The 23,900-nt window shown below is 37.0% G+C and overlaps 1 protein-coding gene across 6 annotated transcripts in view; it reads right to left on the minus strand.

Moving 5' to 3' along the window:
* Positions 1 to 23,900, minus strand: part of LOC132028661 (cAMP-specific 3',5'-cyclic phosphodiesterase 4D-like) — a 907,530-nt gene that overhangs the window by 444,805 nt on the left and 438,825 nt on the right. The window lies entirely within an intron of this gene.

A 23,900-nucleotide genomic window follows, 5' to 3' on the forward strand; every position in this document is an offset into this window, starting at 1 on the left:
TTAGAAATACATATATTTATGACACTTGAAAATGAATTTTACCAAATTTGATTTGATTTATAGGTTTAGCACTGTATTTTATTATATGCAGAGTAAGATATACAAGAAAACAGCCACTGTGTTGTGAAAAGTGACCAAAATCATGTACTGAACACACAGCTTTATGTGCACCGTCTACCATATTACATATCTTGTCCATTCCCTTCAACCTTCGTATTTCCCTTCCCCTAAGGAAGAATTGGCTTCACATTTGTAAAAAGTAACTTTAATAGTGAATCATCTGTGAGAGTAAGCTGAGCTTGACTTATTGAAACTTAACCAAAAAAAAGATACTTTCTCAGGTCTTATCATAATTAGTGATAAAATAGGATCATTGGTTTCTCTTTAGTCAACTGAAAACAGGGGCTATAAATATGAAGATTTTTCTTTGCCACTGAATTGTCAAATTGGGAAGGTTTGTTGGTAAAACTTTCCTTTTGCACAAAACAACCTACTTGGTATCTGAAAATATGAGCTCTAGTTACATATTTGAGGTGCCTAAGTGGCTTACTCGGTTAAGCATCTGCCTTCAGCTCGGGTCAAGATCCCAAGGTCCAGTGATGGAGCCCTGCATTGGGCTCCCTGTTTGGCGGGAAGCCTGCTTCTCCCTCTCCCATTTCTGCTCTTGTGTTCCCTATCTCACTGTGTTTCTCTCTGTTAAATAAATAAAATCTTAAAAAAAAAAAAAAAGAAAATTTTGAGAAAGATAGAAATAAGACGGGAAAAGTACTTGGCATACAGTAGTAACCAACTCTAAATGTTTTTACTCCAGATTTGTGTGATCTCTGGCACAGACTAGATCTTTTGGGGAATATATATATGAAAGTAGATTAAATACGATTAACTTATGTCAATGACATCTAGAAGAGAACAGTTACAAAGACTTTAGTGTCAAGGTTTATTTGTGGTACCAAACAGACCAACTTTTGGAAAACTGCTTTAGAGTGCATTAAGTATCAGAATCATGAATAAAATGGGGGAGCTTTATATGTATACTAACTGGTATTCTCAGTATTTTATCTCACTACTTCTAGAATCTTCTCAAAACCTAACTACTTGGTTTGCAGAGTTTTAGTCACTTTTTGACAATTTCTAAAACTATAGTTTGTTGATTCCATTTGGTAAGAAAATTATTATCACAAGTAATACTAAAATGTTAAATAGAAAAGGAGATCCACTAATACAGTTTTGGTTATTAGATTTGGGCTAAATTTTTTTTTAAAGACTTTATTCATTCGTTTGACAGAGAAGACCTAGAGAGCACAAGCAGGGGAACAGCAGAGAGAGAAGAGGCAACTGGCTGAGCAGGGAGCCTGATGCAGAGCTTGATCGCAGGAGCTTGGTATCATGACCTGAGCCGAAGGCAGACACTTAACCAACTGAGGCACCCAGATGCCCAGAATTGTGGCTACTTTTTTTTTTTTTTAAAGATTTTATTTATTTATCTGACAGGCACATCACAAGTAGGCAGAGAGGCAGGCAGAAAGAGAGGAAGGGAAGCAGGCTCCCCGCTGAGCAGAGAGCCCGACTCGGGGCTTGATCCCAGGACCCTGGGATCATGACCTGGGTTGAAGGCAGAGGCTTAACCCACCGAGCCACCCAGGTGCCCTGAATTGTGGCTACTTTTAATCATAGAATAATCTTATGTTTGTATTGATGTAAGATTTGACCAATGGCTTCAGCTGGATGAATGTAATAATTATGCTGCAAACATTTTTCATCCCTTTTGTGACCTGATTTATAAACATTTCAAATTATGCTGTAGTTTCACTTTACTGTTTAAAAAAAGCTGTTTCAGAATACACACACACACACACACATACATGTGCATATATATATATATATATATATATATATATATATATATATATGTATGTATATGTATGTATGTATTTGGACTCCTACTGTGCCTACCACCATGCTAGATCCTAAGGATTTCACTTTGGATAAAGCAGACAGTCTTATCCTTTGAGTGTTTACATTTGCCAAGAGATTCCTTCAAAAAAAATTTTTTTTGTCTTATTTTCCTTGACTTTTCTCAGGGTGTTCAACGACTTAGTAAAACTAGATAATTTTGCAAAATGTGATATTTTTAATGTTCCTTATTTTAGATAAATTGTAATATAATGAGAAGAGAATGAGAAAGCTTATAGTACCACCTAGATGCATTCTTGTGCAACCAAAAAATAGTACTCATAGAGTTTTCTAATTCAGCCATAAACTAATTTATTTCCTTGGAAATAAAAAAGTCATCATGAAAAAAAAAAAACCCTAAGTATTATGAGTTAATTTAGTTTTCGTACTTCTAATAAATTGGGTCACAGGGAATTACGTATTTAGCTGATTTCCCCCCAAAGTCTGAACACCCTCATTCAACCATTGTAAGGTAAAATTAAGGTGAGGATTTTCACAGAACGTGACAAATTATAATGTGGTATAGAAGCCTGACAGTTGAATGGAGATGTCAGAATGTAAATAATCTGAGACTCATCTCATTAACATGTGACAAAAATTATAACATCAGTCACCAAATAAAGATTATTATTCCTTAATTGAAAATATCCTTTTTGGCTATTTCCATGGAAATTTAAAAAACACTAACCATTGGATCAGAGACTCTTTTTATCCCCTACTAGGCAAGTAGGCAAGTGAGCCAACTCTTCAGCAAGTAGATGAAGTCATTGAAATCTTTGGCAAGAAAGGCCTGACAACATGGCATCATCTTTCCATTGGTGATTCTGGCTTGCTTCTCCTATGAGATTCCCCGTATACAGCTCCCTATGTCTTCAAAAATTATTTTTTAAGTGTCCACAGGTACTTGTGAATTTGCTTCCTAAGGATCAGGCAACACCATGAAGAAAAAGTACAGATCAGCTGGACTCAGTGGATCTGATTTGCTATCTTTAATCCAGTTCAACATATATGTGAAAGTGATAAATTCAATGAATAACATTTCAGGCCTCATCTTTTGGTTATCACTTTCCCTCAACATTCATATGAATTCGTCAGTCATTCCCTTCAGCTATTCCTCCAGTTTTTATTTCTGGCACCATACAACCCATTTTCCACATAGCAGGCAGAGAAATAATTTAAAAATCTACATCACATCAGAAATCACTGTGTTAAAAGACCTCAATATTTTACTGAGGCATTTAAAACAAAACCCACTGCTTGGCATGGCCTTCCAGACCTCTGCTCACCCTTTCAATTCATTTTGTACCATAACTCCCTAGACCTCTTTTTCTTCTCCGTAGTAGCTTCCTCACATCCAAAGGCTGTATTGTGCTCAGGTCACTTGTTCCCCAACCTCAAGCCAAATAAACTTGTTCCCTATCCTCAAATCAACTTTTATTCAAAAGCTTCTTTGACTATATCTTCTCACTTCCCCATCACTCTAGACTTAATTATGTTTTGCTTCCATCACAGTAGTTATTTTCTGAATTATCCTGTTTATTTATTAAATTAGCTTGTTTATTAAGTTAATAATTATTATTTATTAATTTAATAAATTAAATTAATGCGTCTCCCTCTCACTATACAGTAAGTGATCTGTTTCTCTCTCACTATATCTGTGATCTGTCTCCCTCTCACTATACAGGAAGCTCCAAGACAGGCTTTATTTCAATTATGGGCATATCCCTAGTGTCTAAAACGGTGTCTAGTACATGCTGGGTACTCATCAAAGAATAGTTGATTAAATCAATGAATATAGCAGGATCATGATCATTAATGAATAATGAATCAGGGAGAAATTATATGTGATTAGATCACAGAGTAGAATAAAGAATCTACACATTAAAAAAAAATAAAACAGATAATACTAAGGGAATGTTGCACTTTGAAATATGCTTCCAAATAATCTGGATTAGAACTTTAGTTTCCACCAGCTCTACAGGAAATATTGAAAGGGGTCCTCTAAGCAAAGAGAGACCCTACAAGTGGTAGATCAGAAAGGAACAGAGACCATATACAGTAACAGTCACCTTACAGGCAATACAATGGCACTAAATTCATATCTCTCAATAGTTACCCTGAATGTTAATGGGCTAAATGCCCCTGTCAAAAGACACAGGGTATCAGAATGGATAAAAAAACAAAACCCATCTATATGTTGCCTCCAAGAAACTCATTTTAAGCCCGAAGACACCTCCAGATTTAAAGTGAGAGGGTGGAAAAGAATTTACCATGCTAATGGACATCAGAAGAAAGCAGGAGTGGCAATCCTTGTATCAGATCAATTAGATTTTAAGCCAAAGACTATAATAAGAGATGAGGAAGGACACTATATCATACTCAAAGGGTCTGTCCAACAAGAAGATCTAACAATTTTAAATATCTATGCCCCCAACGTGGGAGCAGCCAACTATATAAACCAATTAATAACAAAATCAAAGAAACAAATCAACAATAATACAATAATAGTAGGGGACTTTAACACTCCCCTCACTGAAATGGACAGATCATCCAAGCAAAAGATCAGCAAGGAAATAAAGGCCTTAAACGACACACTGGACCAGATGGACATCACAGATATATTCAGAATATTTCATCCCAAAGCAACAGAATACACATTCTTCTCTAGTGCACATGGAACATTCTCCAGAATAGATCACATCCTCGGTCCTAAATCAGGACTCAACCGGTATCAAAAGATTGGGATCATTCCCTGCATATTTTCAGACCACAATGCTCTAAAGCTAGAACTCAACGACAAAAGGAAGTTTGAAAAGAACCCAAATACATGGAGACTAAACAGCATCCTTCTAAAGAATGAATGGGTCAACCAGGAAATTAAAGAAGAATTGAAAAAAATCATGGAAACAAATGATAATGAAAATACAACGATTCAAAATCTGTGGGACACAACAAAGGCAGTCCTGAGAGGAAAATATATAGCGCTACAAGCCTTTCTCAAGAAACAAGAAAGGTCTCAGGTACACAACCTAACCCTACACCTAAAGGAGCTGGAGAAAGAACAAGAAAGAAACCCTAAGCCCAGCAGGAGAAGAGAAATCATAAAGATCAGAGCAGAAATCAATGAAATAGAAACCAAAAAAACAATAGAACAAATCAACGAAACTAGGAGCTGGTTCTTTGAAAGAATTAATAAAATTGATAAACCCCTGGCCAGACTTATCAAAAAGAAAAGAGAAAGGACCCAAATACATAAAATCATGAATGAAAGAGGAGAGATCACAACTAACACCAAAGAAATACAAACTATTATAAGAACATACTATGAGCAACTCTACGCCAATAAATTTGACAATCTGGAAGAAATGGATGCATTCCTAGAAACATATAAACTGCCACAACTGAACCAGGAAGAAATAGAAAGCCTGAACAGACCCATAACCAGGAAGGAGATTGAAACAGTCATTAAAAATCTCCAAACAAACAAAAGCCCAGGGCCAGACAGCTTCCCGGGGGAATTCTACCAAACATTTAAAGAAGAACTAATTCCTATTCTCCTGAAACTGTTCCAAAAAATAGAAATAGAAGGAAAACTTCCAAACTCAAATTATGAGGCCAGCATCACCTTGATCCCAAAACCAGACAAGGATCCCATCAAAAAAGAGAGCTATAGACCAATATCCTTGATGAACACAGATGCGAAAATACTCAACAAAATACTAGCCAATAGGATTCAACAGTACATTAAAAGGATTATTCACCATGACCAAGTGGGATTTATTCCAGGGCTGCAAGGTTGGTTCAACATCCGCAAATCAGTCAATGTGATAAAACACATCAATAAAAGAAAGAACAAGAACCATCTGATACTCTCAATAGATGCTGAAAAAGCATTTGACAAAGTACAGCATCCCTTCCTGATCAAAACTCTTCAAAGTGTAGGGATAGAGGGCACATACCTCAATATCATCAAAGCCATCTATGAAAAACCCACCGCAAATATCATTCTCAATGGAGAAAAACTGAAAGCTTTTCTGCTAAGGTCAGGAACACGGCAGGGATGTCCATTATCACCACTGCTATTCAACATAGTACTAGAGGTCCTAGCCTCAGCAATCAGACAACAAAAAGAAATTAAAGGCATCCAAATCGGCAAAGAAGAAGTCAAATTATCACTCTTTGCAGATGATATGATACTATATATGGAAAACCCAAAAGACTCCACTCCCAAACTGCTAGAACTTATACAGGAATTCAGTAAAGTGTCAGGATATAAAATCAATGCACAGAAATCAGTTGCATTTCTCTACACCAACAGCAAGACAGACGAAAGAGAAATTAAGGAGTCAATCCCATTTACAATTGCACCCAAAACCATAAGATACCTAGGAATAAACCTAACCAAAGAGGCACAGAATCTATACTCAGAAAACTATAAAGTACTCATGAAAGAAATTGAGGAAGACACAAAGAAATGGAATAATGTTCCATGCTCCTGGATTGGAAGAATAAATATTGTGAAAATGTCTATGTTACCTAAAGCAATCTACACATTTAATGCAATTCCTATCATAGTACCATCCATCTATCTCAAAGAAATGGAACAAATAATTCTAAAATTTACATGGAACCAGAAAAGACCTCGAATAGCCAAAGGAATATTGAAAAAGAAAGCCAATGTTGGGGGCATCACAATTCCGGACTTCAAGCTCTATTACAAAGCTGTCATCATCAAGACAGCATGGTACTGGCACAAAAACAGACACATAGATCAATGGAACAGAATATAGAGCCCAGAAATAGACCCTCAACTCTACGGTCAACTAATCTTCGACAAAGCAGGAAAGAATGTCCAATGGAAAAAAGACAGCCTCTTCAATAAATGGTGCTGGGAAAATTGGACAGCCACATGCAGAAAAATGAAATTGGACCATTTCCTTACACCACACACAAAAATAGACTCAAAATGGATGAAGGACCTCAATGTGCGAAAGGAATCCATCAAAATCCTTGAGGAGAACACAGGCAGCAACCTCTTCGACCTCAGCCACAGCAACATCTTCCTAGGAACATCGCCAAAGGCAAGGGAAGCAAGGGCAAAAATGAACTATTGGGATTTCATCAAGATCAAAAGCTTTTGCACAGCAAAGGAAACAGTTAACAAAATCAAAAGACAACTGACAGAATGGGAGAAGATATTTGCAAACGACATATCAGATAAAGGACTAGTGTCCAGAATCTATAAAGAACTTAGCAAACTCAACACCCAAAGAACAAATAATCCAATCAAGAAATGGGCAGAGGACATGAACAGACATTTCTGCAAAGAAGACATCCAGATGGCCAACAGACACATGAAAAAGTGCTCCATATCACTCGGCATCAGGGAAATACAAATTAAAACCAAAATGAGATATCACCTCACACCAGTCAGAATGGCTAAAATCAACAAGTCAGGAAATGACAGATGCTGGCGAGGATGCGGAGAAAGGGGAACCCTCCTACACTATTGGTGGGAATGCAAGCTGGTGCAGCCACTCTGGAAAACAGCATGGAGGTTCCTCAAAATGTTGAAAATAGAACTGCCCTATGACCCAGGAATTGCACTACTGGGTATTTACCCTAAAGATACAAACGTAGTGATCCAAAGGGGCACGTGCACCCGAATGTTTATAGCAGCAATGTCCACAATAGCCAAACTATGGAAAGAACCTAGATGTCCATCAACAGATGAATGGATCAAGAAGAAGTGGTATATATACACAATGGAATACTATGCAGCCATCAAAAGAAATGAAATCTTGCCATTTGCGACAACGTGGATGGAACTAGAGTGTATCATGCTTAGCGAAATAAGTCAAGCAGAGAAAGACAACTATCATATGATCTCCCTGATATGAGGGAGTGGTGATGCAACATGGGGGCTTAAGTGGGTAGGAGAAGAATAAATGAAACAAGATGGGATTGGGAGGGAGACAAAACATAAGTGACTCTTAATCTCACAAAACAAACTGAGGGTTGCTGGGGGGAGGGGGTTTGGGAGAAGGGGGTGGGATTATGGACATTGGGGAGGGTATGTGCTTTGGTGAGTGCTGTGAAGTGTGTAAACCTGGTGATTCACAGACCTGTACCCCTGGGGATAAAAATATATGTTTATAAAAAATAAAAAATTTAATTAAAAAAAAAACTTTAGTTTCCTCTGTTATTCCTGGTATGTGAATATGTTGGAAAATTCCAAGGATCTGTGCTCCATATTCTATTCCTGATAATATCATTTTCACAACTATTATTCACTTCTAAGCAGAGTACTCTTAAATATTTCTCTCAGTTTTCATGTTCCATCTTCCCCAAAACATCATTATTCCTCAGAGACAGACCCTCTCTCTCTGCTCCTTATCTTAGTTAGGCTGGTAGCCTTCCAGAAATTCCCTTTGCCTCTTTCCTCTATCTACTGTGTTTCTTTCCCTCCTCTCAACACACATCTTGGCAAAATTCTTCACATCTGACCCATTGTTTCAGTATCTACTGCTCTGGGTCTAACATCCTTCATTGCTTGCCTACAACGTTATTAAAATTTTCGAAATGGTCTTCTTACTATAATTGTTTCCTACCTCCAATCCATCTATCCCTAAATCCTAGATCTATTCATTTCCCTCCTCAAATCTAAACCTTCCATGGGGACAAGTAACTACAGAAAGTAATCCCAATCTCTGAACATAAAAATAAGCACACTCCATAAAATGTCCCTGACAGATATTTCTAGTTTATAATCCTAACCTTCCCTTTTCCCTCCACAAATCTTTGCATTAAAAACTCTCATGAATCAACATTCTACAAAAAGCGTCCATGTTTTTGTCACCACTGATCTTTCTCTATATATTATCTCTACCCATTGTGCCCATTCCCTGACCCCTGTGTTCTGGACACTTCACATAGGTTGAATTTGCTGAGTAAATAAACCTCTGTCCTTCTTTCAAGGCCAAGCCTACGACAGTTTCATGAAATCTTCCCCCGTCCCTCTGGTCAGATTACCCTTTCCCTCCCTGAAGTGTATATTATACTTCGTAGCTCTATTTTAGTATTTGAGGCATACTCTGCTTTCCAGTATAACTGGTTGGGTACACATCTGTCCTTCCCAGTAAATTGAAATTTTCATGATGACTAGGACTATGGCTAATCCATAAAGAATGTTTCCGTGGCATAGATTAGTTTAACTGAAGGTTAACTAATCAGTCAGGATGAGAGTAGAGTATTTGTGGAGGTGGTGGTCAGAGTCTAAGGTGGTGAGGATGTGGTAGATGAGGTGAGCTGTGTATGGGATAGTAGTGGTGTGAAGTCCCAGCATTATCTTCAGTGGTGTGGAAATTTCTCACACTGTGAATTATATTGCCACTTTCGGCCACCAGAAGCCTAAATCAATCCAAGATGCTCCTAAACCACAAAGTAAGGTTATATAATCATTCCAATCATCATCCATTAATATCTAAAGTGCTTGGTGGAAGCACTGGGCAGAAATAAAGAGCAAATGATCTAATTAATTCCCCTATCCTAAAGCCCTAACTGCACAGACTTCCCTTCAATAACCATGACCCAAACTGTGCTCAAAGAGTAGGTTAATATCCAGGATCAGAAGAGCTGAAAACTAAATCTTGCAGCAAAACATTCATTCTCATATTCAGATGAAAAAATGTCTACTCACATTTTGAAGTCTGCATAAACCAAACCTTAAAAAGCTATGTAATTTTCAAGTAAATACAGTCCACAATCATATTTTATTTATAGATGATGTGGCATCTTAAAGTTCAAGGCTTTTGTTTTAAATTAGGTAGAAAATAATGTAGAACTTGCAATGTAGAAAATGTAATGGACAACTCAGACTCCTTTACATTTTATTTCTGAAAAAGAAAATATTTCCTTATATTCAGAGATATATATCTTCCTTGACATCTATAGAATCTTTTGAGATTTATTTGGTGGAAAGGGGTGGGAAGAAACTCTGACTTATTCCATAGATTCCAGAAGAAATCTTTTAATTTAACAAACATTAATTATAAACAAAAATTTTAAAGGTGCTTCATGTGGCAAATAGATATTAAAGGAAATTCAACATTACAGGGGCTATTTGCCTCCCTCTATTTCTCCACCATATTAGTTCTCCCCATATCCTGATATTGTAAGTAAATAAAAATAAGAGTCATGAAAACAATAGGAGTAAAAAAAACCCCCAAAAAACCCAAAAATGGTGCAAGTCAGCAGACCACTCTCAAAAATCAGAACAGCAACATCGAAAAAGCCAGGGATAATTGACATGTACATTCTTCCTCTAAATCTGTGTTTGACTCAAAACTAGACTATATTTCAGTCAGCTAACTCTGCCTCACAAAGAAAAAGAAAATTATATGCACTATTTAAATCTACCTTTTTACCTGCTGCTAAACCACTGAGCTTTTTAACTGAAATTCTACATTTAAAAAGTGTTAGGTATTTATAGTAAGAATAAAATACTAAAATACTCATCCAAATTATGCCAAATCTTGATCCTAATGAGGATAGATAAAAGCAAATAGTGTGTCTTAGAATAACAGGGAGAAACTGTGTATCATTCACTACAGGTTACAATAACTGGAATTATTTAGTTTATAGACAAAATGGTCAAACCTGATATAATTACATGTGAAATAAATGTTATACTGTAGACTAACAGTGATGTTAAAGCAAATTATAAGTAATAATAAAAATCACCTTTATTTTCTATTACTAGGGAAGTATTTTATTATCAGCTGGTTAGTGAAAGACATAAATGCTCTTTTAAATAGAGCTTTGGAAATAAATTTGGTAATTCAGAGAAATACAGTAAAATCTTATTATAGATTAAGCTATATTTAAGAAAAAATGATGACTGATGAAGATGGTAGCCAACAGACTTATTGGAGAGAATATAAATCTATTCTTTAGACTGTAGTAAGTTGACATTTATCCATTTCATTTGATCAATGTGTACAGTCACACTGCATAATTTAAGCTTTTAACTTTGGTAAAACTTACCACCTGGTTTCTACTTCTCTATCATGTTCTTATCTGTAGAATTAAAGTATTATTTTTAACTTATTCTTGATGACCTCAAAACATTCTATTTTCCAAATAATTTTCCATAACTGACAAGGTTAAGATGGTGTACAGACATTCATTTGTTCTAAATGAAAAAGATGCTCATTCCCATACTATGTTACTTTGGTGTCATACAGAATATACTGTGGGCTTAAGAATAGTACAGACCTGTGTTCAAATCCTCCCCCTTCTAGGGAAGTCATTTAACCTCTCTGAACTGGGTCCTCTAACTGTACAGTGGAGATAATTTACTGGATAAGCTAACTCTGAGATTCAAATGAGATAACCTATGTGAAGCATCTGCCATATAACATTCCTCACAGCAGTTATTTAAAACATATTGTCCCCACCACTCCCAGCTACAAGTCCTTTTAGGTGAACATGTTAAGTGAAAGATGGCACATAAGCTTGTGAAACTTTGTGGTTATTCAGAATTCCTCCAACAGAAAAACTAGGTATGTCTTTGAAATTCACATTGCGTATTTTTAAAAAGTGCAGTTCTTCTTGCAATATCTCTATATCTCTGCAGGTAGGTCAGCAGAAAACTTATTATGACAACATTTTGTAGGTAAGCCATGGCTGTCACCACCACCACCAAATAAAACATTAATTCTGTATCAAGTGTCTGACTTCTATGACAATGCTATTGTGATTAGAAATTATCTCCAGATTTGGCAAAAAAACAAATGTCTATGTTGAGATCTACACAAACTCTCTCCGTCCCAGCATTCTTTTTACTGAGTTTATACCCAGTGAGATCTACATATCACTGGTAAATTATCACCCTTTTCAGCTGTGTTGTTTGGGTGAAGCACCAATTTTCCTTGAGAGACGGGCAACATTTCCTTTCACTGTCAAAATTCTATTTTGGTTATATAATGGGAACAAACCCACAAAATCCTCAGCAATTTATCACCAGTGTTTGATAACTGCCAGTGATCGCTTTGGGTTTTGAAGGGCTCTAGAGTAGGAATTTCAAAGAAAAGGCATTCTCTTCAAAAGTCACGATTGCATCCTCTGGAATTCCGCTGCTCTCCTTGGTATTGAACCTGCACTCCATAAGTGATTCTTAATCTCACAGAACAAACTGAGGGTTGCTGGGGGGAGGGGGGTTGGAAGTAGGGGGTAGGGTTATGGACACTGGGGAGGGTATGTGCTATGGTGAGTGCTATGAAGTGTGTGAACCTGGCGATTCACAGACCTGTACCCCTGGGGATAAAAATATATTATATGTTTATAAAAAATTAAAAAAAAAAGTCACGATTGATAGCTTCTACATGAAAGAAGTTTCCCTGGTTATCCTACCATTCTTACATTCCAGGAACTCAAAACAGACTCTCAAAAAGAGTGAATAAAAATGGTAAATTTTATGTTGTGCATTTTTTACCACAATCAAGAAAAAAGTAAGTGATACTAGCTAGCTCTAAAGTCTCACTGTTAAAAGTCAAGTAACTGTCCTAACCCTTAAACCTTAATCTCAGTATTCATTAATTTTATGCATCTCACGGGCTGATGTATCCTTCTTTCTTGATAACGCCCTAAGAACTTAGAGATCCTGTCCCTTAGCAAGTTGAAAGTTGGGCTTTCTGGAGGGGAGAATTTTCACACCATCTGGATGAGCGAAAGGGTCATGTCACATCGTACTTATCAATGCAACTTCTAGAAGCCATGTGGTGGAAGTACAGTATAGAGAGAAATTTGGCAAAAGACATGTGGGGAAAAGAAAAAGGATTTGCTCCTATTTTTTTTCTTCCACTAAAAATATTTCTAGAGTGTAGTTTTTGAATGAAATAATAATAATATATACTGTTAGTTCAGAGTCCTTTCCATGAGTTATATGTAAAGGACTATAAGTTTTCAGAGAAGTGTTTAGACTATTCTCTTTACTAGCAGACTTTATCTTATAAATTCTGGCCTTCCATTTCAAATGATAAGTTAGAATATTCTAGGTAGAAAAGATGTCAAAAGGGCAATATTGTTGGAGGGGTAGAAGTGGATAAGCAGAGCATATATACAAAACAACCACCATGGGCACCAGTGGGTTAATCCTCTGCCTTCAGCTCAAGTCATGATCTCAGGGTTATGGGATCGAGTCCCACAATGGGCTCTTTGTTCAGCTGGGAGCCTCCTTCCTCCTCTCTCTCTCTCTGCTTGCCTCTCTGCCTACTCGTGATCTCTCTCTGTTAAATAAATAAAATCATAAAAAAAAAACAAAACAAAAAAACAACCACCATGTAAGTGAAGGAGATTTTTCAGGGGCTGATTAAGAGTTGAAGATTTTTAGGAGTAGGGTTACAGATGGGAAATGTGTGAATGTCCCATTGCCTCTATAACCCATTACCACAACTTAGTAGCATAAAACATCACAGATTTATTCTCTTATAGTTCCGGAGGTGAGAAGTCCAAAATGAGTTTTATAGAGCTTAAAGTAAGATTTTGGCAGGCTTGGTTCTTTCTGGAGATGCTGGGGCGGTGGGGGGGGTGATCAATTCTGTTCATCTTCTAGCTTGTAGAGCCACCCACACTCATTGGCTTGTGACCACACCACACCAATTTCTACTTGTGTCATCACAGTGCCTTCTTACCTTTTACCTCCTTGTCTCTCTTATAAAATACCTCTTCTGATTATATTCAGGGCCTAAAATTCAATGACTGAGCATCCTCTCCCATCCCAAAATCATTAAATTAATCATATCTGTGAAGTTCTATCTGCCATGAAAGGTAATATATTTATAGGTTCCAGGGATTAGAATGTGGACATCTTCTGGGGGCCATTATTCAGCCTACCATGGGAGGAACTAAAAATTATGATAATATCCATCATCACTACACATTGTTCATGATGCTAGATACTTCATATGCATTATATACCATAATCCCCTTTCTTTCTCTGCCTCTCTGCAACATAGTAATGATTAAAGATGATATTTAAAATATTTTAAAACTTGTACATTAGGGCACTGAGCAATAACACTAGATTCCAGACATAGTCCTGGAGCTGTCACAGCTGTGTTACCAAGAGAGTCCTACATAGTCCCAGGAAAGCATTCTGGAAAGCCATAATGTGCAAATGTGAGCCTACTGATTAAATTCTTAGCCTGAGGAGAAGCTTACTAAGCACCTAACGGAGGCAGGTCCTCTGCAAGGTACTCTCCATGGATTAACATAATTTATCCTTACTTAAACTTTCTTGGGAGAGAGGCTGTTATCACTATTTTACAGATGAAGGAAATAAGACTCAGCGAAGTTAAATGACTTGCCCATGTCCACAGTGAACATCACTGGGATCACCAGCAGCCAAACCCTGTGTGACTGTGACTTCCCTTTTCCTGCCATCAGGTTACACTGAGTCTTATGCAAAAATGTAGTATAATAATATAGTCTAGAGATACTGAAGGATTATCAAAGCAATATGATGGTCCGAATAATGAATTAGAGTTATGAAAATAATGTAGTGAACCCTTCTTCAATGACAAGAGTCCGTGTGGCCACTGATGCTCCTCATGAGAAGGTCTAATCATCATATAAAATGACCCAATCTGTTACTTCTTGGGAGAGGCCCAGAAAGGCTCCTTCCCACAAAAGCATTGCCAAAGGGATCTAAGTGCACATGAGCCTCCCAAGCATGGGGCTCTGCACAAGAAAGTCTTTGGCTGTCTAATATGCCTACCACTGGTTTTTCTACCAGTGCCATGTATCATTCCCAGCATATTCAATCTAATTCTTAAAGTTGTGCAACAGTAAAATCAATTACACTCATCTTGGTTTGCTTAGGCCTACAAAATTTAATAGCCACCAACTATATAAGACATTGACTGATGAGTTTCAAAATAATATTTGGCTGGAAATATCACAGTCATCAACCCTCATCATTACTTGGAAGTATCATATTCATTTTTTGTTTGATATGCAACAAATGTATTTATTTATATGAGCCTGACATATTTTTTGCTGTAATTAAAGGAACCATGAGAAAGCAAGTGCAAATTCATAAGATATTAAAATACTTCAAATCATGGGTTATCACTGGATCCAGGTACAAATGTCCTATTATTCATGTGCACACCCTTGTATAGACACTCAACACATAATTTATAACACATATCAGTGTCTTCAGCGTATCATAAGGAGGAAGTTTTGTTTATTTTCAGCAACATCTAGTCCCTGACATATTTTAATTCCTGTATTTGAAAAAAAGAGTATGAGCTCATGAGCAAACCATATCACAGTAATTCATATCTGCCATGAAAGGTAATATCATGTAATTCAAATTCACATAATTCAAACAGTGTGGCTGATGACATAAGGAAAAGTGTTGGTAAAGTTACACAGGCCATTAACATAATCATTTTCTCTGAAAATTCCCATGAATATATCCAAAAAGTAATATATATTTAAACCTTCAAAATCTTGTTAAAAGCACATCGGGGAGTTCAAAAAATTGTTGGAATTCTGGGTGGAAAAAAGTGAACAAATCCTAAGTCTCCTATAACTGACACTGAAGTCAGAATTCTCATCCCACCAAAAAGACCAGGCAAGAACTTTTGTTGCTTAGTTACCCTCATGTCCTCACAGGCCTGAGTGCCTAGCCTATGGAAATGAATTCAATCCACCAAATGATCCCTGACTTGGACACTTCAGGGTCCATTTGTTTACTCAAACCAGACAGTGCTTTGTTTATAAATGGTCTTAGAATTTCATTCATTCCGTGAGGGTGGGGACAAGGGAAGAAGGCAGACAGAGAACATGAAACACATACAAACCCCAAATTCATACTATTTCTAAGTATTTTAATTTATGATAAATATTAATGTCATTGCTAGCTGCAAGGGGAATTCACCATGAGATGTTCCAGAGACCGGAAGAATCCAATGTACTTCAATTACCTGCATGTTAGCTTAATTCAGATAGAATATTATTTATGGTTTTCCACCATTGCACAAAACCAAAACAAGAACACAGTCCTGTTAATGCCATTTTGTGGGTAAGGATGGGGAGAGAATGAGCAATTATAAAATCCTAAAGCTTAAGGAATCAAAGAATATTATAAGCCTTATAAGTTAAAATGTTTAATGCTTATAAATTCATTTTTAAAAAATATTTTATTTATTTATTTGACAGAGAGATCACAGGTAGGCAGAGAGGCAGGTAGAGAGAGAAGAGGAGGCAGGCTCCTTGCTGAGCAGAGAGCCCAATTCGGGGCTTGATCCCGGGACCCTGAGATTATGACCTGAGTCAAAGACAGAGGCTTAACCCACTGAGCCACCAGGTGCCTCTTTAAATTCATTTTTAACAGATGTATAAAATGCAGAACTAAAAAGCTTAGTTGGACATTTTTCCAAACCATTCTCATACCATTTCAATGGAGAAAAAAGGATGAGCATTGTTGTTTTCAGTTTGTAGGCATGAGATCTTTACATTAAGTTTTAAGTTTCATAAATTGTCCCTAACTTGTTTTAGCTTAAAATTAGAGATTAGTTTACTAATTTATAGTTGGCTCTCACTTATATCTTCTATTCTGAGCTCCTCTGTTTATGTATTCATTGATTTATTCATCCATTGGTCCTATTAATATTTATGAGTACTGTTGTGTGTCAGTGGCTATGGTACGTCTCAAAAATTTGCACAAACAAGAGAATGTTTTCTGCTCTTATACAGTTTCTAGTGAAGAAGAGAAGACAGATTTTGGACAAATAATTTCAAAAGCAATTAATTAAATAAAATGATTATTATAAAGGAGACATAAAACACATTCTAAAAGCATATAACTCCTTTTCAGCTGAAGAAATAAAAGCTAGTACTGAAATATGGAATATAAGTGGCAAGATTATATTCTAGTTAACATACTGAACACCACATCTTAAGATGACTACTCTTTAGTGTTATGCATATTATCAAACTGATACAAAAACATTAAACAATCAAAATGACATATAAATGGCATATTTAATGCCACCACTTTGAGGATTGGGGAAGAATCATTGGTTCCACACTTTTCTTGCAAGTCATACTCATTTTTTAAAAAGTCCATATGCTACAAGCATCATAGTATGTTTGTCTAAGATGTCTCTGGCCCTGAAACCATCTAATCGTGTATCTTTAGCTTCATCTACAACAAAATATTTGTGTATAATTTCTGATTTTAAGACACTTTATAGGCTTATCAAAAACATACAGATGTCCTTTCTTCAGCAATAAAGTTCTACCCCGAGGAATCATACCACTGTATTGAAGTTTCTTCATTCTCTTTTAGATGATGACAAACACAACCAGTCACAGCACGATGGCGGTTCAGGCAGCCACACTTATACTCTAGAACATACTATGTGTTGTAGGAAATAGACTCTGATTATATTGTAAGTGCTATGTTTTATCATTCACATAGAAATAGATTTTTGAATGCCACTCCACTCAATTCACCAAACTGAAACACATTCTCTTTCAAGTTACCCAATTGTCTTTACTTCTTGAGGTGAATTCTTTAAGTTTCACTAAGTACAACAATGGACTCATTCAGCTATCTATAGCTTCCATTAGCCACAAGTTTCATATTTTATTAGGATCTAAGCATAATTCTCTTTTGAGTTTTTCTATATACAATGGAATATTACTCAGCCATCAGAAAGGATGAATACCCAACTTTTGTATCAACATGGATGGGACTAGAGGAGATTATGCTGAGTGAAAGAAGTCACCCAGAGAAAGTCAATTATCATATGGTTTCACTTACTGGTGGAACATTAGGACATTAGGAGAAAGAAAGGAAAAATGAATTGGAGGAAATCAGAGGGGAGAGGAACCACAAGAGATTGTGGACTCAGAGAAACAAACTGAAGGTTTTAGAGAGGAGGGGTGTGGAGGGATGGATGAGCCTGGTGGTGGGTATTAAGGAGGGCACGTATTGCATGAAGCACTGGGTGTGGTGCATAAACAATGAATCTTGGAACACTGAAAAGAAATAAAATTAAATTTAAAAAAAGAAACATAAAAAAAGAGTTTTTCTAATATAAAGACATAGAGCTCACACACACACACACACACACACACACACAAGCCTCAATACCTCTTTTTTTGGTACAAAATATCATTGTATAAAAAGACAAGAGTGCTAATGTCACCAGCAGGACACAAGCCATAGCCTGCTCTCCTCATAGTAAAGTGGGACTTTATGGTCACCTGTCTTTACACTTTCACCCATCTTTCTGTTAATAAAAGGCAAATGCTGATGAGCCTGATGGTTGCAGACTCCACCTTTGGACAGAGGAGGACAATATCCTAATGAAAGTTGTGTATGGCTACAGTCCATGTCATTTATTTTACTATAACTTTGACCCAATGAGTTAATCAGCTTTCATTTTGATTATATCCAACTATTACTCAGAGCCTCATACCTGGTGGACAGTTTATTTATGTTCTTAATCCTTTAAGTTGGCATTGGGTAAGACATAATATTCAAGAAAACAAAATGACCAGTTATATAATATTGTTATAGGTGATATTAGGGCTGTGCTCATTCAAGAATAATATTACCTTATAATGACCTACTTCTCCACAATGTCAGAGGCAGTCCCAAAGTAATAAGTCAGCTAATAAGACACTGGCATTAACTCTCAGTACCCTCAATGTGCTCTCTTGTTTCATTTACTTCAGGATATATTAGGTAATATTTTAAGGCAATAGGGCATTTTTTGCTTAAGATTCCTACTTACAGTGTTTAAACCAAAAAAGTGGTTTAAACCAAAAAAAGTATAAAATCTTTTTAAAAAGTTGGCGGGGGGCACCTGGGTGGCTCAGTGGGTTAAGTTTCTGCCTTTGGCTCAGGTCATGATCTCAGGGTCCTGGGATCAAGTCCCACATCGGGCTCTCTACTCAGCAGGGAGCCTGTTTTCCCCTCTTTCTCTGCCTGCCTCTCTGCCTACTTGTGTTCTCTCTCTGTCAGATAAATAAACAAAATCTTAAAAAAAAAAAAAAAGATTCCTACTTACAATTAGGTGAACCTAGAAGTCTTTCATAACTGTGAAATTTCATAAAGAAAAATGTCTTCTCACTATAAAGTAGAATACTTTCATTATTTTAGTTGATTTAAATAAAAGTTCATGAAAGCCTGACTCTGATTATTAATTTTAGTGTTATAATTCAACTATCATTACTAGCTCTGTTAACAACACCACTCATGGGGCGCCACCACTCAGTGGGTTAAAGCCTCTGCCTTCGGCTCAGGTCATGATCCCAGGGTCCTGGGATCTAGCCCGGCATCAGGCTCTCTGCTCAGCAGGATGCCTGCTTCCTCCTCTCTCTGCCTGCCTCTCTGCCTACTTGTGATCTCTGTCTGTCAAATAAATAAAATCTTAAAACCAAAACCAAAAAAAAAAAAAAAACAAAAAAATACCACTCATTAAATAATAAACTGCTCAGAATTTGTATTTTGAGAAGTAATTACTGCATGAGTAAAACTCCAGGGTTATATATATAGAGATATAGATACATAATATAGACAGATACACAAACACACACAGACATACATTCCACTCATGATTTTAAAATAAAATCTTAAAAATATATATTGAAAATAACACAGGGCCAAAATATACATATACACACACACACGTGTGTGTGTGTATGTGTGTGTGTGTGTGTGTATCTATACCTCACTAGTTGAAAAGTGAAAATGTTGGTTGATGGTCCTGTGTTTGGCTTATTTCTCTAGAGAATTTTGTACCTATAATCACAGTTCTATATAGTACTCTTGGGGTACTGTTGTCCAGAACTTCCTGTTCTCTCGGGAAAAATATGGATTACTCATTATCACATATTAGTAACCCTCTGAAAAAAAGTTGTACATAGAGGAAAGCATAGTTAATTCTTGCAGCAACCAGAGACCCTTTTGTACCCTGCCAAGGCAATGTTACAATCCTATTACACGGAATACAATTTTAACAATAACATTTGAAAATAACTGAATTCTCAACTGAAGGATTCTCATTAAGAGCCCTAGCTTATTTTCTTCTAAATAAGTATATTTTGTTTATTAAGTATATTTTGCTCTATATCAAATGCTATTCTCTTGCCTGGGTTATTTCTACCTGCAGGAAACACACAACACAAAACAAATTAATACAAAAACTGTGAGGAAAAGGATTAAGATTGAACACTTAACACATTCTTAGGACATTCCAAAGTTTAGCTATGTCCAGAAAGCTACAATACTCACAGATAGCAAGAAGGAGCTAAATAAATACAGAGAGGTAATTATAGTTGTGAAGTCATTATCAAGGAGTAAGAAGGGAAAAAAATGTTCAGTCAGTTAGGACATCACAAAGATCAATGGCATCAACAAATATAGCCATATATTTCAAATTGCATATTATTCAACTTTCCCAAAGACTGACAGCTCCTGGAAGGAAGGGACCATGCACACACCTTCTGATAGAGCAGGATTATTTGACATTGTATTATAGACAGCAAAATGTCTGTTAATGTTTACTATCTTAAGAAAAAAAAAAAAAAAAGCCAGGGGTGCCTGGGTGGCTCAGTTGTTAAGAGTCTGCCTCCAGTTCAGGTCATGATCCCAGTGTCTTGGGGTCAAGCCCCTGCATGGGGCCCCTGCTCAGTGAGAAGCCTGTTTCTCCCTCTCTCTCTCTCCCCTACTTGTGTTCCTTCTCTCTGTCTCTCTCTCTGTCTCTCTCTGTCAAATCAATCAATCAATCTTTTTTATAAAAGCTGTAGTGTTGGGGCACCTGGGTGGCTCAGTGGGTTAAGCCTCTGCCTTGGGCTCAGGTCATGATCTCAGGGTCCTGGGATCGAGCCCCGCATCGAGCTCTCTGCTTGGCGAGGAGCCTGCTTCCCCCTTTCTTTCTGCCTGCCTTTCTGCCTACTTGTGATCTCTCTATATATCAAATAAATAAATAAATAAAATCTTAAAAAAAAAAAAAGCTGTAGTGTAAAATTACAAAAAAATAAAAACTCATTAGTTTACAAAGGAAGTTTCTGTTGACACGGGTACTTTCCTCCACTGTTTTCATATAAGCTCCAAACTTTCAGAAACAATGACAAATTTGCACAGGAGTCTGCACAAAGGAGGAGTAAGTGGAAGTTAGTGAGACTAATGTCTCTAAGGTGTGCACACATATCTGTATTTCATTTCATCATACCTTTCCTCAAACCAAAGATAAATGAATTACAAAAACTGATTCAGAACAACCTGGCCTATTCTCTTTTCCAATAACATTAAATAGATAAATAGCATATAGTACATTACACGTGATGTATTATACATGTTAAAATATGCATGTATTTTATCTATAAAAGTAGCTAGGCACTATGTCTTGTTCTAAGCACTTTCATATATTTTTCTCCCTTCATCCACATAATAACTGTAAGAGGTTGAAATGATTATCCATGAGACATAAGAAAGCTGAAAGAGCTTGATGTTAGGTGACTTCCCCAAGGTGAGCCAGTTATTAAGTGGCAAAGCCGGAACTCTAAAGCCAGGCAATCTGACCCCAGAGCCTGGGCTGTGAACCTCCATTCTGTGCTGTCTGCATTGAATACCACAGCATGCAGGACCATGGAGAGACAGTGAGAGCAGAAATAAGCAAAATCACTTATAAGTGGAAAATGAAAAAGTAAAAGCTTAACAATGAAACAGAGGTGGAGTGGAGGTAAGAAAGGGAGGTGAAGAAGGGAAGGGAAGAAGAGGGAAGAAAGATAATACACAGATACTAACAAAAGATTTAAGTACCATGAGCTTCTGTGTCCTCGCTGTACGATTTTCCTAATGATACCAGAGGGTGACGAGAACTCCTTCAGTGACTGTTCATTGTCTTTCAACTCATTTCAGCAGAAAACGTGGGTAACTGCCACATCAAAAAACTCATAAAAGAAAATAGCAATTTACTTATGAATCATATTCCAACTTCTACTCCTGAAAATTGCCTGACTTCTTCATTGTCAGTAAAATACTGAGTGTTCCTTGAATGAAGTCATCATCACAGCATTTTCTAGCTCAATTCAAAATACAAAAGACCATTGGCCTATATTCAACGTCTTTTCCAAATGAGGCTTGTAGGCAATACTGAGAACTAGAAGCATCAACCCCCCACCCCCAAATAGAAGTTTATACTGAAACTCTGCTGAGATGTCTGTCATATATGAATGATAGAGAAAAAAGAGAAACAGCAATAGTGGTACAATGAATAGAAAAATCATGGCCAACAGCTATGATCTGTGTGTGTACTAAATGAATTTCCCCTGCAAGAGAAACAGCAGAGTGGGGTAGGTGACAGTGCTATAAATGAACTCAGAAGAATCACATATTCTTCTCATTTTATGATTCCATGTATCTATAATTTGACAACACAAAGATATATTCCCAAAGAGAAGTTGAGATGCTCTAATTCTGGACTCTGCTCTCAATGTTGGGCAACTTACCTTATCTTTCTGAGCCTGAGTTTCCATATCTTTATTTATTTTTTATTTTTTTATTGTGTTATGTTAGTCACCATACAGTACATCATTAGTTTTTGATGTAGTGTTCCATGATTCATTGTTTACATATAATACCCAGTGCCCCATGCAATACGTGCCCTCCTTAATAACCATCATTGGGCTAACCCATCCTCCTGCCCCCCCCCCCCCCCCAGAAAAACTTCAGTTTGTTTCCCGGAGTCCAGAGTCTCTCATGGTTTGTTCTCCCCCTCTGATCTCCCCCACTTCATTTTTCCCTTCCTTCTCCTAATGTCCTCCATGCTATTCCTTATGTTCCACAAGTAAGTGAAACCACATGATAACTGACTTTCTCTGCTTGACTTATTTCACTTAGCATAATCTCCTCCAGTTCCATCCATGTTGATGCAAAAGTTGGGTATTCATCCTTTCTGATGGCTGAGTAATATCCCATTGTATATATGGGCCACATCTTTTTATCCATTCATCTGTTGAAGGGCATCTTGGCTCTTTCCACAGTTTGGCTATTGTGGACATTGCTGCTAAGAACATTGAGGTGCACATCCCTCTTCTCTTCACTGTATCTTTGGGGTAAATATCCAGTAGTGCAATTGCTGGGTTATAGTGCAGCTCTCTTTTTAACTTTTTGAGAAACATGCACACTGTTTTCCAAAGTGGCTGTACCAACTTACATCCCACCAACAGCGTAAGAGGGTTCCCCTTACTCCACAATGTCTCCAATATTGGCTATTTCTTACCTTGTCAATTTTTGCCATTCTAACTGGTATAAGGTGGTATCTCAGTTTGGTTTTGATTTGAAATTTCCTGAAGGCTAATGATGATAAACATTCTTTCATGTGTTGTTATCCATTTGTATGTCTTCTTTTGAGAAGTGTCTGTTCATGTCTTCAGCCCATTTTTTGACTTGTTTGTTGTGTGTTGAGTTTGAGAAGTTCTTTATATATCTTTAAATTAATGTACCCTTTTCAGCTTTTAGAATCTATGACTTTTTATTTACAACTGCATTTGGTGATCACCATTCAGCACATACAAGCCAGCATTTGGGCACAGTTGTCTACATGCACGCGAGTGCACTCACACACAAATTTCTAGCCTGATATTGTGATTTTCTATGGCCCAGGTAGAACTCACACCCATTTTATTAAAGATGAGTGTTTATCTAACCTAAAGATTTATTTTTTTCTTTTTTTTAAATATTTTTATTTATTTATTTGATAGACAGAGATCACAAGTAGGCAGAGAGGCAGGCAGAGAGAGAGGGGGAAGCAGGCTCCCTGCCAAGCAGAGAGACCGATGCGGGGCTCGATCCCAGGACCCTGAGATCATGACCTGAGCTGAAGGCAGAGGCTTAAACCACTGAGCCACCCAGGCGC

Source organism: Mustela nigripes, chromosome 12 (genome assembly GCF_022355385.1).
Source record: "Mustela nigripes isolate SB6536 chromosome 12, MUSNIG.SB6536, whole genome shotgun sequence".
NCBI classification, from domain to species: domain Eukaryota; kingdom Metazoa; phylum Chordata; class Mammalia; order Carnivora; family Mustelidae; genus Mustela; species Mustela nigripes.